The sequence below is a fragment of the Saimiri boliviensis genome, chromosome 1 (genome assembly GCF_048565385.1).
Source record: "Saimiri boliviensis isolate mSaiBol1 chromosome 1, mSaiBol1.pri, whole genome shotgun sequence".
NCBI lineage: Eukaryota > Metazoa > Chordata > Mammalia > Primates > Cebidae > Saimiri > Saimiri boliviensis.
In genome coordinates, this window is record NC_133449.1 from 233,882,464 (window position 1) to 233,895,299 (window position 12,836).

Here is a 12,836-nt window from a genome sequence, read left to right on the forward strand (position 1 = left end):
CTCAGGTGATCTACTCGCCTTGGCCCCCCAAAGTGCTGAGATTATAGGCCAACCCATTCCTAACTTTATATAAGCTCCCAGATAGTGAAATCAGTTGAGAGAGATCAGAAGGAAATGGAAACGGAGGGAGGAAGTAAGGAAGAGCTTGGAAAAGAGCTGGATAAGATCTTACCAAGCAACTGTGAAAAAATGATGGAAGGGTAATGGTCCAAGGGGACCGGCTTTCAGTTTTTCCGAGCAACCCCATTGAAGGAGTAGCCTCACAGTAATTGCTCAGGGCAATACCTAGCTAGGCAATCTTTTTTTTTTTTTTTTTTTTTTTTTTTTGAGACGGAGTTTCGCTCTTGTTACCCAGGCTGGAGTGCAATGGCGCAATCTCAGCTCACCGCAACCTCCGCTAGGCAATCTTTTAATGCAAAGTTACTGTCACTCATAAGTAAAAGTGACCCAAACAGGCTACGGAACTCTATCTGCTGCAAAGTAACAAATTTGGCTATAAGTAACAGAGAACTCAAAATAAAAGAAGCTTAAAAAGATAAGTATTTATGGCCAGTCGCGGTGGCTCATGCCTGTAATCCCAGCACTTTGGGAAGCTGAGTCGGGAGGATCATGAGGCCAGGAGTTCAAGACCAGCCTGACCAACATGATGAAGCCCCATATATATATATATATATATATATATATATATATATATATATAGCATTTATTTATTTCCTTGGGTAAAGGAAACTGGAGATAGATAATCCAGTACTAGCCTGGCAGCCCATGACGCTTTCAGAGACCCTCCTGTCTCTCTGCTCCACCATGCTCAGTATGCAGCTTCCATCCCGAGGGTCACCTGTGGTCCAAGATGGCAACTGGTGCACTAACTTTTGTATCTGCATTTCAGTCCCTCTGGAAGGAACAGGTTAAAGACAAAAGCGGGGGAAAAAGGCCCTTCTTATCTTAGCTGTGTTTTAATATCTCATTTTATATCTCACATTTTATACCTCAGTGGCCAGAACTACAAGAGGTCATACCTAAGTATGAAGGAGCTGGAAACATAATCTTTATTTTTTGCAACAATATGCCCAGCTCAAAACTGAAGAAAGCATCTTCCATACTATCCACATACTGGGTAAGCACACAGTCAGTATACAATATATTTGTTGAGCACCTAACTCAAAAATGGGAAACAATTTTACTATCAAGATTTGGGGAGGATAGGAAAGGAGATAAGCCTAATATCAAAGATGTATTATTTTATAAGCATTAGCTTGAAATGCCGATGGAACTTTTTTTTTTCTTAGAGACGGGGTTTCACCTTGTTGGTCAGGGTGGTTTCGAACTCCTGACCTCAGGTGATCCACCCACCTCGGCCTCACAAAGTGCTGAGATTACAGGCGTGAGCCACCACGCCCGGTCTTGGAACTCTTAATAACACCTAGACTTGATTTTTAGCTAAATCTACTTAAAATATATAATGTTACAACTGATGCACCATAAAGAAATACACTGGGATTCTGCCTCTTAAAATAGAAAAAAAAAAAGGTCGTCACTGGTCTTATTCGTTGCTCTAGTAGCTCTACGACCTATAGCAGTCAATGAATGAATGAATTACAGCCACTTTCCAAACAATGTGTGGTCTTGATCGCCCTCTGATCCAGATTTCTTGCTTTTTCATTTGCATTTTTTAATACCCAGCAGGTTCTCAGTGCTGCTTTGAACCTGTACCACAGGCCGCCTCCCACTCTGAAATTTCAGGCCTGTGAGTCCTGCCTCCCAGAGAAGGCTTCCAGTTCTTTCCGTATATGTCCCAGCTGCACTGAAGCAAAGTTGCAGTTATCTGTGGTTCCAAAGCCCATGTTTTTGGGGTCACAATGAGCCCTGATAAGTTTTCTGGCTGGGTTTATCCCTAAAATCTTACTATTCCCCCCTCTACTTTGTACTTTCTGGACTTTGGGTAACTTGTGCTACTTCAATGACAGCATGGTATGAGATATGCTTGGTAAAATCTCCCTAGTTAGGTCTGCTCACTCCTAAAACTAATTTTTCCCTTCTCGTGAAAAGGAAATGGATTAACAAACTATTCACCTTTCTCAAGCAAGATATCACCAAGGTGTCCTTGGTGCTTCTTCCAGAATGATAGACTGCATGTCTTCCCCAAAGGAAAAGAACACCAAATGTCTGCAAAGACTCTGCTCAGTGCCTCTCTGTTGAGAACTCCTGCTTGCTTGTTCTTTTGAGATGTAGATATATAGATACAGATATATACACACATGCACATATATATGTCACTATAAATAAATTAGGAAGAAATGTGACCTGTACACCAAGGAAACTTAAAAATGCATAAGTGATGTCACAATAAGCCAATAATTTTTGCCCTAAGGAAGGTAATGGAAGCAGCCAGGACAGCCTCTCTTCTTGACAGCCATTTATTTAAACAATTGCTTTGGAAATCCTACAGGAGCTTGTCCATAGGCTATGAACAAACTCTTCTGTCTCTACCCTAACCCTTATGAAGAAAACCAACTTTCTTTTGGAATCTAAGTCTGCTTGGATTACCAGATAATCCCAATTTTGGTAAAGAATTCAAAGAACAGATGGCAATATCTGGTCATTGCTTAGCAATGTACTTAATAGGGCATGAAGAGAGTCAAACAGTTTGACTGATCTCTACCTCTAGAAATAAAAAGAAAAAGAAATATACTCTGGTACAGAGAAGAAAGGCATCCTGCTTTTGGCAGGCCTTAAATATAGCAGAAGCACTCCTCTCCACTCTTTCTCTGCATAGGTAGATAGACCCACTTCTCTTCGTATTATTATTCTTTTCAAGAAAGGAAAACTGAGTCTGAAACTTTACCCTGTTTCTTCAGTTGATCTTTTTTTTTTTTTTTGAGACAGAGTCTTGCTCTGTCTCAAAAAATCCAGTCTAGGCTGGAGTGCAGTGGCATGATCTTGGCTCACTGCAACCTCTGCCTCCTGAGTTCAAGCAATTCTCCTGCCCCAGCCTCCTGAGTAGCTGGGATTACAGGCATGCGCTGGCTAATTTTTATATTTTTAGTAGAAACAGAGTTTCGCCATGTTGGCCAGGCTGATCTTAAACTCCTGACCTTGTGATCCACCTGCCTTAGCCTCCCAAAGTGCTGGGATTACATGTGTGAGCCACTGCACCGGCGTCTTCAGTTGATCTTATTCTTTCTCTACCATGAGTAGGACTGTCTTGGTTTGGGTATCCCAGAACAAAGACAGAGTAAAAAACTGGAGTGTAATCGTATCTTTGGGGGATGATCCCAGGAAGTCAGAATAAGAATGAAAAGAGAGGTTAACAGGGAAGAAGGAAAGGCCATTGTTGGATATATTATTTAGCTAGTTACCACTGTGGGCAACTGGGCTCAATACTGCTGGGGACCCTCTAAAAAACAGTATAGAATGCACCTCTGAAGGATGGGGGGTGGAGGTGGGGTGAGACATTTATCCATCAACTCCAGCTCTCTTTGGTTGAGAAATGCCTCTAAGGCACATTGTCAGCTTTGTGTGTGTGAAGGCTGCAATATTTGGGCTTTAGAAAAAGCTTGAGGTGGGCGGGGTGTGGTAGCACACGCCTGTAATCCTAGCCCTTTGGGAGACTAAGGAAGGTGGATCACAAGGTCAAGAGATCGAGACCATTCTGACCAACATGATGAAACCCCGTCTCTACTAAAAATACAAAAATTAGTTGCGCGTGCGCCTGTAGTCCCAGCTACTTGTGAGGCCGAGGCAGGAGAATTGCTTAAATGCGGGAGGTGGAGGTTACAGTGAACCAAGATTGCACCACTGCACTCTATCCTGGTGAGGAAGCAAGACTGTCTCAAAAAAAAAAAAAAAGAAAGAAAGAAAGAAAAGAAAAGTCTTGAGGCAGGAACGGTGAAAGACAATGGTGGGCACTTGAGCAGGGAAACCTTCAGCTTGCCAGGAACTGTCTGCCTGGTAGACTCTACCACACCTACAGCTGAAGAGGAGGCATGGCCAGGAAACGTAGCAGAGTCCTGTGTCTGCTGTGGGAAATGCATTATGGGCTGCCGTGCCAGACTTTCATTTCTTTTACTTTTTCATTGGGCCTCTTTTGATGGCAAGCCCTAAGTTGTTTCAGAAGCCCTGTTCCCCCTGAGATTTTTGTGATTCCTTCCTAAAGCTTGGACAAGAGTGTTTCATACACAGACCACATTCTAAAGGCCTCCCTTCTCAATCTGGTTGTCCTTGGCCTCTGAATAGGCCTGGTCTCCATAACTGGTATCCTTCAACATTTTTAAGCTTTCAAGTAAGTGTGGATAATAATGAATGGATTATTCATGGAAAGTGATCAATATGTATGTTTGTTGATGCTCCTAACATTAGTGAAATTCTGACTCTTTTTGTAAATACTGTTAAGCAAGAATTTCTCTAGCCAAGTGAAACCAACAAATATTTCTTTCAGTAAGTATTTTAAAGAAAGGACAAGAGAGTTAATGGGTAGTTAAGTAGGGATTTTTATGGTTTCGACATATAGGTGGAGTTACTGTGTTTCCAACATCTAATATCTCATTTTGTCACACAGAGGAGGCTTATTATTTGTGGGAGTTAGGTTCGCTCTAAAATCAATGCAAAAATAATAATAATAACAATTAACTCCAACAGGATCTCAAGGCCTTTTTTAAAAAAAAAAAATGAGGAGGAAAAATGTCAGAGTGAAAAATATCATTGAAATCTCTTTGTGTTTCTTTGTTCTTTTTCTTTCTTTCTTTCTTTTTTTGAGACAGAGTTTCACTCTTGTTGCCCAGACTGGAGTGCAATGGCGTGATCTTGACTTACCGAAACCACTACCACCCTGGTTCAAGCGATTCTCTTCCCTCAGCCTCCCAAGTAACGGAAATTATAAGCATGTGCCACCATGCCCAGCTACTTTTTTGTATTTTTAGTAGAACCATGTTGGTCAGGCTGGTATCAAACTCCCCACCTCAGGTAATCTGCCTGCTTTGGCCTCCCAAAGTGCTGGGATTACAGGTGTGAACTACCTCGCCCAGCTGAAATCTCTTTATATTTCTTAAAATACAGTATGCAAATTTTGTTTTTACGGCTTTGACAAAAATTCTTATACACACTAAGTTGGAAACCCTCTGGCTATTGGAAGGAGTCTACCTACAAATAGTTAAGTATTCCAACCTTTCTGCTTTCAAGATTTCACTATTAAATCCTAAAATGGTGGCCAGGCCTGGTGGCTTATACCTGTAATCTGAGCACTTTGGGAGGTCGAGACAGGCAGATAAATTGAGGTCAAGAGTTCAAGACCAGCCTGGCCAACGTGGTGAAACCTCATCTCTACTAAAAATATAAAAAATAGCCAGGTATGGTGGTGAGTTCCTGTAATCCCAGCTACTCAGGAGACTGAGGTGCGAGGATCCCTTGAACCTGGAAGGCAGAGGTCGCAGTGAGCCAAGATCATGCCACTGCATTCCAGCCTGAGCCACAGAGCAAGACTCCATCTCAAAAAATAAAAATAAAAACAAATAAATAAAATAAATCCTTAAATGAATGGAAGTCAGGTAAGTGGCGTTAATATATATTCTTGCTTGCCTACAGGGTGGCCCTAAATCTGTGTCACTGTTACTCCTCTATATGCTATTGCATTTGAGATTTGCTTGTTGTTGTGATGTGTTTTGCAAATATTTCTTCCAGTTTGTCATTTGTTTTTTGACTTTGCTTATTTATGGTGCTGTTTGCCATGCAAAAACTTGTAATTTTAAAAATACATAGTATTTCCTTTTGTTGCATCTAGATTTTGAGTTATACTTAGCCTTTCACCACACGTAAGTTATAAAAAAAGTATGTTTTAGTACTTGTTTGATTTCATCCTTTATATTAATATTTCTGATCCCTTTGTAGTCTCTTCTTGTGGTGTGAAGTGTGGATGCAATTTTTTCTTTTACCAAGTGGTTTTATCCTTGTTTTTATAAATAAAACACTCTGTTCCCTGCAGCCACACATTTATAAGGTCTTTCTCAGTGTGAAACACATCTGCCTGTAGTGAATCACAGGGTTTTTTTTTGTTGTTGTTGTTGTTGTTTTGTTTATTTCCAAAGGTACTACTTTCTGAAACTGTTTACTGACTCTGGGGATGTACTTTATTTGAAGCCCTGGTGCCTCATGGAAAGAATTTTAAAAGCGTTTTTCCGATATTCCGGCCTGCTCAGGGATTGTGGAAATTTTAAATAAAGTGGACGATTTTGTTCCCATGATTAAGTTCAATTTGTGGAAGTGCATGTATAATGATCAGAAAATAATTGCAGGCAGCATAGAATTAATGTATTTTATTTTTTGAGTTACTGCTTAAATAGCAGGAAGTTTTTCTTTGCGTGAAGGCAATCAGTCTTCACGGAGGAATTGCTTTTGAATTCTTCATTTCAGCAGCAGGCAATGAAGAACCTAACTCACAGGGGCTTAAACATTTTTTCCCTCTCATATCAAGAAATCTGGAGGTAGGTGGTTCCTGGCATTGATTTAGCACCTCCACAGTGTCAGGGACAGCACCTCTACAATTCTGTTGGCCTTTGCCACATAGCTTCTAGGTGGGTGCTGAAGCTCCTAGTACTACTTCTTAGTTCAAAGGAGGAATAAGGTGAAGAGGCATTCCAGCGGCACCTAACTCATTTATCATAAAAACCCTTTCCCTAAACTTCTTCGGAAGACTTCTATGTATGTGTACTTGACCAGAGCTCTAGCACCCTTAAAGGCAAGAGAAGCAGAGAAATAGAATATTGATGTTTTCTAACCTCTGTTAGGAGAAATAGCAAGGGAGAGATAGTGGGAATGGCTAACCAATGAATCTGCCACATTGAGGTACATATCTCATTTCCGTTTGCTGCAAACAATACCTAGAATGGTACAAGTCTGCAATGGTGCATCAGATCTTATGAAGTCTAAGCAAAAGTTAAATAAGCAGGATTCAGGGAGAAAAGGAACCTAGATGCATCAGTTTGGAGATCTTCCCGTTGGATCTCTGCTGTTAATAGCATGCAGCTTCCAGCTCCTGGTTTCTGTGTCCCTCAGCTCAAATGCTTGTATGAGAAGCCAAGTGGGCCAGTGTGGGTTAGCTGCCCATTCCTAGTCAGGGCACAGCAGGGGTCAGATCATGCAGTGCCAGCCTGAGGGCATAGGGATTATCCCTGGAGATCCTGAGGCAAAGGGATGGCATATTTTAGTTTATGTAAGTATAAATTACATACAAATTTAAGCAATTTGGTATGTTGATATGCAATAACTGCTTGTACGTTGTCAGATGCAGAAACCCAGAGAAGACAACTGCCCTTTTAAATAGAGGGTTGTGTATGCATTCCCAGTTTCAGAAATTTAGCAGGTGATGAGTTCATTAGTTCTGTTTTGTTTAGGTTACTATGATATACTAAAAAGAAAATTTAGTCTTTGTTCCTGGTTCCTGGCACATAGCTCCTAAACTGAAATCTTTGGAATCCCCTCCCTGACTACCTATTTTTTTTTTTTTTTTTTTTTTTGAAACAGAGTCTTGCTCTGTTGCCCATGCTGGAGTACAGTAGCACAATCAGAGCTCACTGCAGCCTCACCCTTACAGGCTCAAGCGAGTCTCCCACCTCAGCCATCGCCACCCAAGTAGCTGAAACTATAGGTGTGCACCACCATGCTCAGCTAACTTTTAAAAGTAAATGGCCAGGTGTGGTGGCTCACACGTGTTACCCCAGCACTTTTGGAGGCTGAGGCAGGTGGATCACGAAGTCAAGAGATCTAGACCATCCTGGCTAACACAGTGAAACCTGTTCTCTACTAAAAAAAAAAAAAAAAAAAAAAAAAAAGTCCCAGCTACTTGGGAGGCCAAGGCAGGAGAATTGCTTGAACCTGTGGAGCAGTTGCAGTAGGCTGAGATTGCACCACTGCACTTCAGCCTGGGCAACAAGAGCAAGACTCTATCTCAAGAAAAAAAAAAAAAAGTTGTAGAGATGGGATTCTTACTGTGTTGAGGAGGCTGGTCTCGACCTCCTGGGCTCAAGCAATCCTCCCACTTTGGCCTCCACAAGTGTTAGGGTTATAGGTGTGAGCCACTGCCCCCAGCCTACTAGCATCTTTTATGTGCTAATGAGATGACTAGCAACTGGAGACACCTAGATAGTGTTAGAATTGGAGCTGGTCACCAGAAAGACCATGATTAGGCATGATTAGAGGGTTGGAATTTTTAAGCCAATACCCCAACCTCCAGGGAGGAAAGAGAAGGTAGAGATTGAGTTAATCTCTAATGGCCAATTATTTAATCCACTGTGCCTACTTAATGAAACCTTTATAAAAACCGCTAAACACCGGGGTTTAGAAAAGTTCTGGATTGGTAAACACCATGAAGTGCTGGGAGAATGGTGTGCCCAGAGCACATGGAAGTGTCAAACCCCTATCTTGCCCTCTGCCTCTCTTCTGTTTGCTTGTTCCTGTGTTACATCCCTCATAATAAGCGAGTAATGGCAAATAAAGCACTTTCCTGGGTTCTGTGAGTTGTTCTAGCAAATTATCAAACCTGAGGAGGAGGTTGTGGGAGCTCATAAATCTATAGCCAGATAGTCAGAAGTACCAGTGACAATCTGGAACTTGTGGCTGGCATCTGAAGTGGTAGCAGTCTTGTTGGATTGATCCTACCACCAAATTACCCTATTTACAAAATTTTTTTCCTTTCTCTATTTTTTTTTTTTTTCTGAGACAGAGTCTTGCTCTGTCGCCTAGGCTGGAGTGCAGTGGCACGATCTCGGCTCACTGCAACCTCCACCACCCGGGTTCAAGCTATTCTCCTGCTTCAGCCTCTCAAGTAGCTGGCACAGGCAGGTGCCATCCTGCCCGGCTAATTTTTGTATTTTTAGTAGAGACAGGGTTTCATCCTGTTGACCAAGGTGTTCTCAAACTCCCAACCTCACGTGATCCACCTGCCTTGGCCTCCCAAAGTGCTGGGATTACAGGCATGAGCCACTGCACCCTGCCAGTGTTTAACTTCTTAAGGATAAAATGGTAATCTTTGCTCTCTTTCTTTCCACCAAGCACAGTGTTCCCCTTATCAAATTATATGCTTGCTTAAAAGTTCCAGGGACTGAATTTTAAAACAATTCAGTCACCTACAGAATTCTCCCCTACCAGGAGATTACCTCAAGGCCACAGTGAATTTACAACCCAATTGTGCTAGAGATGGCACCAGGCCATTCACTGCAATAAAGGGCAATAATCCAATATGAGTCATCAGGGCAAGTCCTTTAACAGACTCATACCTTAAGCAGGGTGTGGTGGTTTATGCCTATAATCCCAGCACTTTGGGAGACAAAGGGTGTTGTATGTATCACTTGAGGTAGGGAGTTCAAAACCAACTTGGCCAACATGGCAAAATCCCTTCCCTACTAAAAACACAAAAATTAACTGGGCATGGTGGTGAGTGCCTGTAATCCCAGCTACTTGGGAGGCTGAGGCTGGAGAATCACTTGAACCTGGGAGGCAGAGGTTTTAGTGAGTTGGGATTATGCCGTTGCTCTTCAGCCTGGGTGACAGAGCAAGACTCCATCACAAAAGAAAGAAAAGAAATAGACTCATACCTTCTTGCCCCTTCTGCATGCCTGCCACCCCAACTCCACTCATGGCAAGCTTCCCCTTTTAACCCCTTGCATTCTGCCCAAAATTTGACTTTTTTTTTTTTTTTTTTTTTTAGATAGGGCCTCTCTCTAATGAAGCTTTGACCTCCCAGGTTCAAGCAATCTTTCTCCCTCAGCCTTCCAAGTAGCTGGGACTACAGGGTCATGCCACCACACCTGGCTGATTTTTGTATTTTTTGTAGAGATGGAATCTCACTATGTTGCCCAGGCTTCTCTCAAACTCCTGGGCTAAAGCAATCCACCTGCCTTGGCCTTCCAAAGTGCTGGGATACAGGCGTGTGCCACTGAGCCCTACCTGAAATGATTTCTCTAAGGCATGAAAACTTGGCCATTTTCCCACTGCTAGCTCTGGAATGAAGTGACTTTCTTTCCACCACTCCTTGCTCTTTTTATTTGACTTTGCAAGTGGCGAGTGGCCGAAAGTGCATTCGGTTATACTTCATTAACATGTGGGATCTGAAGCTAACTCCAGGTAAATAGTATTAGAATTGAATTGAATTGTAGAATGCCCAGTTGGTGTTGGAAATTTGGTGAAGTGATGTGGGAAAAGATACCACTCGATGTATAAATTTTGTAAGTGAAAGCAGAACAGAGATAGATACCAACAAAGCAAAATGAGGAGAGGAGGAGTCAGAATGACCCTGGAGGCCTCCCGCTGTGACAAAAGAGACCTCCTCCCAGCTTACTCAGCCAGAGGATAGTAGCTTTGATTTGGAAAAGTGAGTCAGAGACAGTGGTGATGGAATCCAAAACAACAGTGAGCTTTAAGAAAGAGACCATGGTTCAGAGAGACCAAGAATGACAGCTGTGGATAAAGAGTTAGAAGGGCTTAAGCCTTAAGGCATGGCAAGCAAGTTGATAAATGGCTCTGAGGTAGGTGTTTTCAGCCAGCTGTTCGGCTGAGGTCTGATGCCTGAGAAACAGACTAAGAGCTGGAGTGGTTTGGCAGAGTCAGACCCTAGGATGGGGGACACACTTAGGGTCCGAGTAGGTAATGAGGATGCAGGGTCAAGGAGAAAAGTGGGCTCTGTCATATCTCTGAATGTAAGTTTTTCAAAAGTCAATGTGCCAAATTGACCAATTTGCTGAAAAACATCCAAACACCTTAAACAAATCTGCAGGGCTGTCAGGGTCATCTTCCTAATTTTAGAAACCAAAGCTTGGATATTTTGGGTCTGACCATCCAATGTGGCCAAATCTCCCCAGCCTACCTGAAGCGGGTTAGTCACTAGAACTTCAAGAAAAACGTAACTGCAAAATTACTTCCCCTTTAATTTGTGGCCGCTTACATAGCTATGACCACAGATTGAGAAATTCACAGAAGTTCTTCAAATTTTCAGAGCCTTCTGGGAACATACGCTCTTAGGAGAAAAAGTGCTGATGTGTTTTTCCTGCTCTTTATCTCTCCTCCCTAGGCCCGCACCTCCAGAAGTACTTCCACCTGCGTTAGGCCAGCGTGACGTTCCCTCATGAACCAAAGCTGGGGAAACAAAACCAGTGAGCCAAAGGCAGACAGAGATGAACACTTGTGGAGTTGTCCCTCTTCTAGCTGTGAAAATAGATACTTATTTCTAGCTGCTAGCTCTATTTACTCAGTCTAGCAAACTGCAGAGACGTTCCAAATGCAGAACTTACAGGGAGTGGAGTGTTTTTGTGGCTTCTTCTTGCCAAGGTATTTTGGCTCTTGACTGGGGTCATCTGTGTGGGAAATCTCTCTCCTAGGCGTCTTGCCTAGGGTGGTGAGAAGATGGGAAGACTATAGCTATTGACAAACGGTGCCCTACATCTTGCCATTCTCGGTAAATGACTGTTAATGATTTTAAGCGTTTGGCAGGTAGAAAGCTCTTGCCAGGTATCAAAACATGCTGGGTGTACAGCTGCGTGCCTTTTTCAGGACAGGAAAATTCTACTCTGATGCACAGAGGTTTGTGGATTCCTCCACGTGTTTTGAAAACTATATTTGAGAAGTAAGTAAACGGAGTTGTTGCTTGGGAGAAGTAAACACACCAAGCTGGAGGTAGAGAAGTCCCAGCCACAGAAACAGAAAACCTAATTAGGAGCAGGGTAGGAGAGCTGGACTTGCAAGAAAACTTAGACATCTCTCCCTGTCCTCTAAGTCATCTCTCCCTGTCCTCTAAGAAAGCTAGGTGGAATAAGACTGGAATGGTCTGAGAAGTAAACTGGGGCTGGGCGCGGTGGCTCATGCCTGCAATCCCAGCACTTTGGGACGCTGAGGCGGATGGATCACTTGAGGCCAGGAGTTTGAATGCTTATTATATCTGCATTTGAGACCAACCTGGCCAACACGGTGAAACCTCATCTCTATTAAAAATACAAAATTAGCCTGGTGTGGTGGCAGGCGCCTGTAATCCCAGCTATTGGGGGAAGCTGAGGCAGGAGAAACACTTGAACCCTGTGGGTGGAGGTTGCAGTAAGCAGAGATCAAGCCACTGCACTCCAGCCTGGGTGACAGAGTGAGACTCCATCTCGGGAAAAAAAAAAAAAAAAAAAAAAAAAAAGGGAAGTAAACTGCATTAGAGGAAGAGGTGTCATGTGCTTCAAAGGGAGGAGAACTGATTACAGGTATGTGAGGAACGCAATCTCCTGAGCAGCTGTGATCTTGAGGGTCAAACCCTCAAGACCCTATTTCTTGCCCTGATTTGCCTGACTTATTGGACAGGAATTCTACCTGACTTGCCTATTTCTAGGTTGACTTCTCTATTTCTTCCTAGTTAGGTGGTATTTACAAGCCTCTTCTTTTTTTTTTTTTTTTTTTTTTTAAATTTGAGATAGGGTTTCGCTCTTGTTACCTAGGCTGGAGTACAATGGCGTGATCTCAGCTCACACAACCTCTGCCTCCTGGGTTCAAGCAATTCTCCTGCCTCAGCCTCCCAAGTAGCTGGGACTACAGGCTTGTGCCACCATGCGCAGCTAATTTTTGTATTTTTAGAAGAGACGGGGTTTCACCGTATTGACCAAGATGGTCTCAATCTCTTGACCTAGTGATCCACCTGCCTCAGCCTCCCAAAGTGCTGGGATTATAGGTGTGAACCACTGTGCCTGGCCTACAAGCTTCTTCTAAAAAATTTTCAGCCAGGCATGGTGGCTTGCATTTGTAATTCCAGCACTTCGAGAGGCCAAGGCAGGAAGATTGCCTGAGGCCAGAAGTTCAAGACCAACCTGGGCAACAGTTCT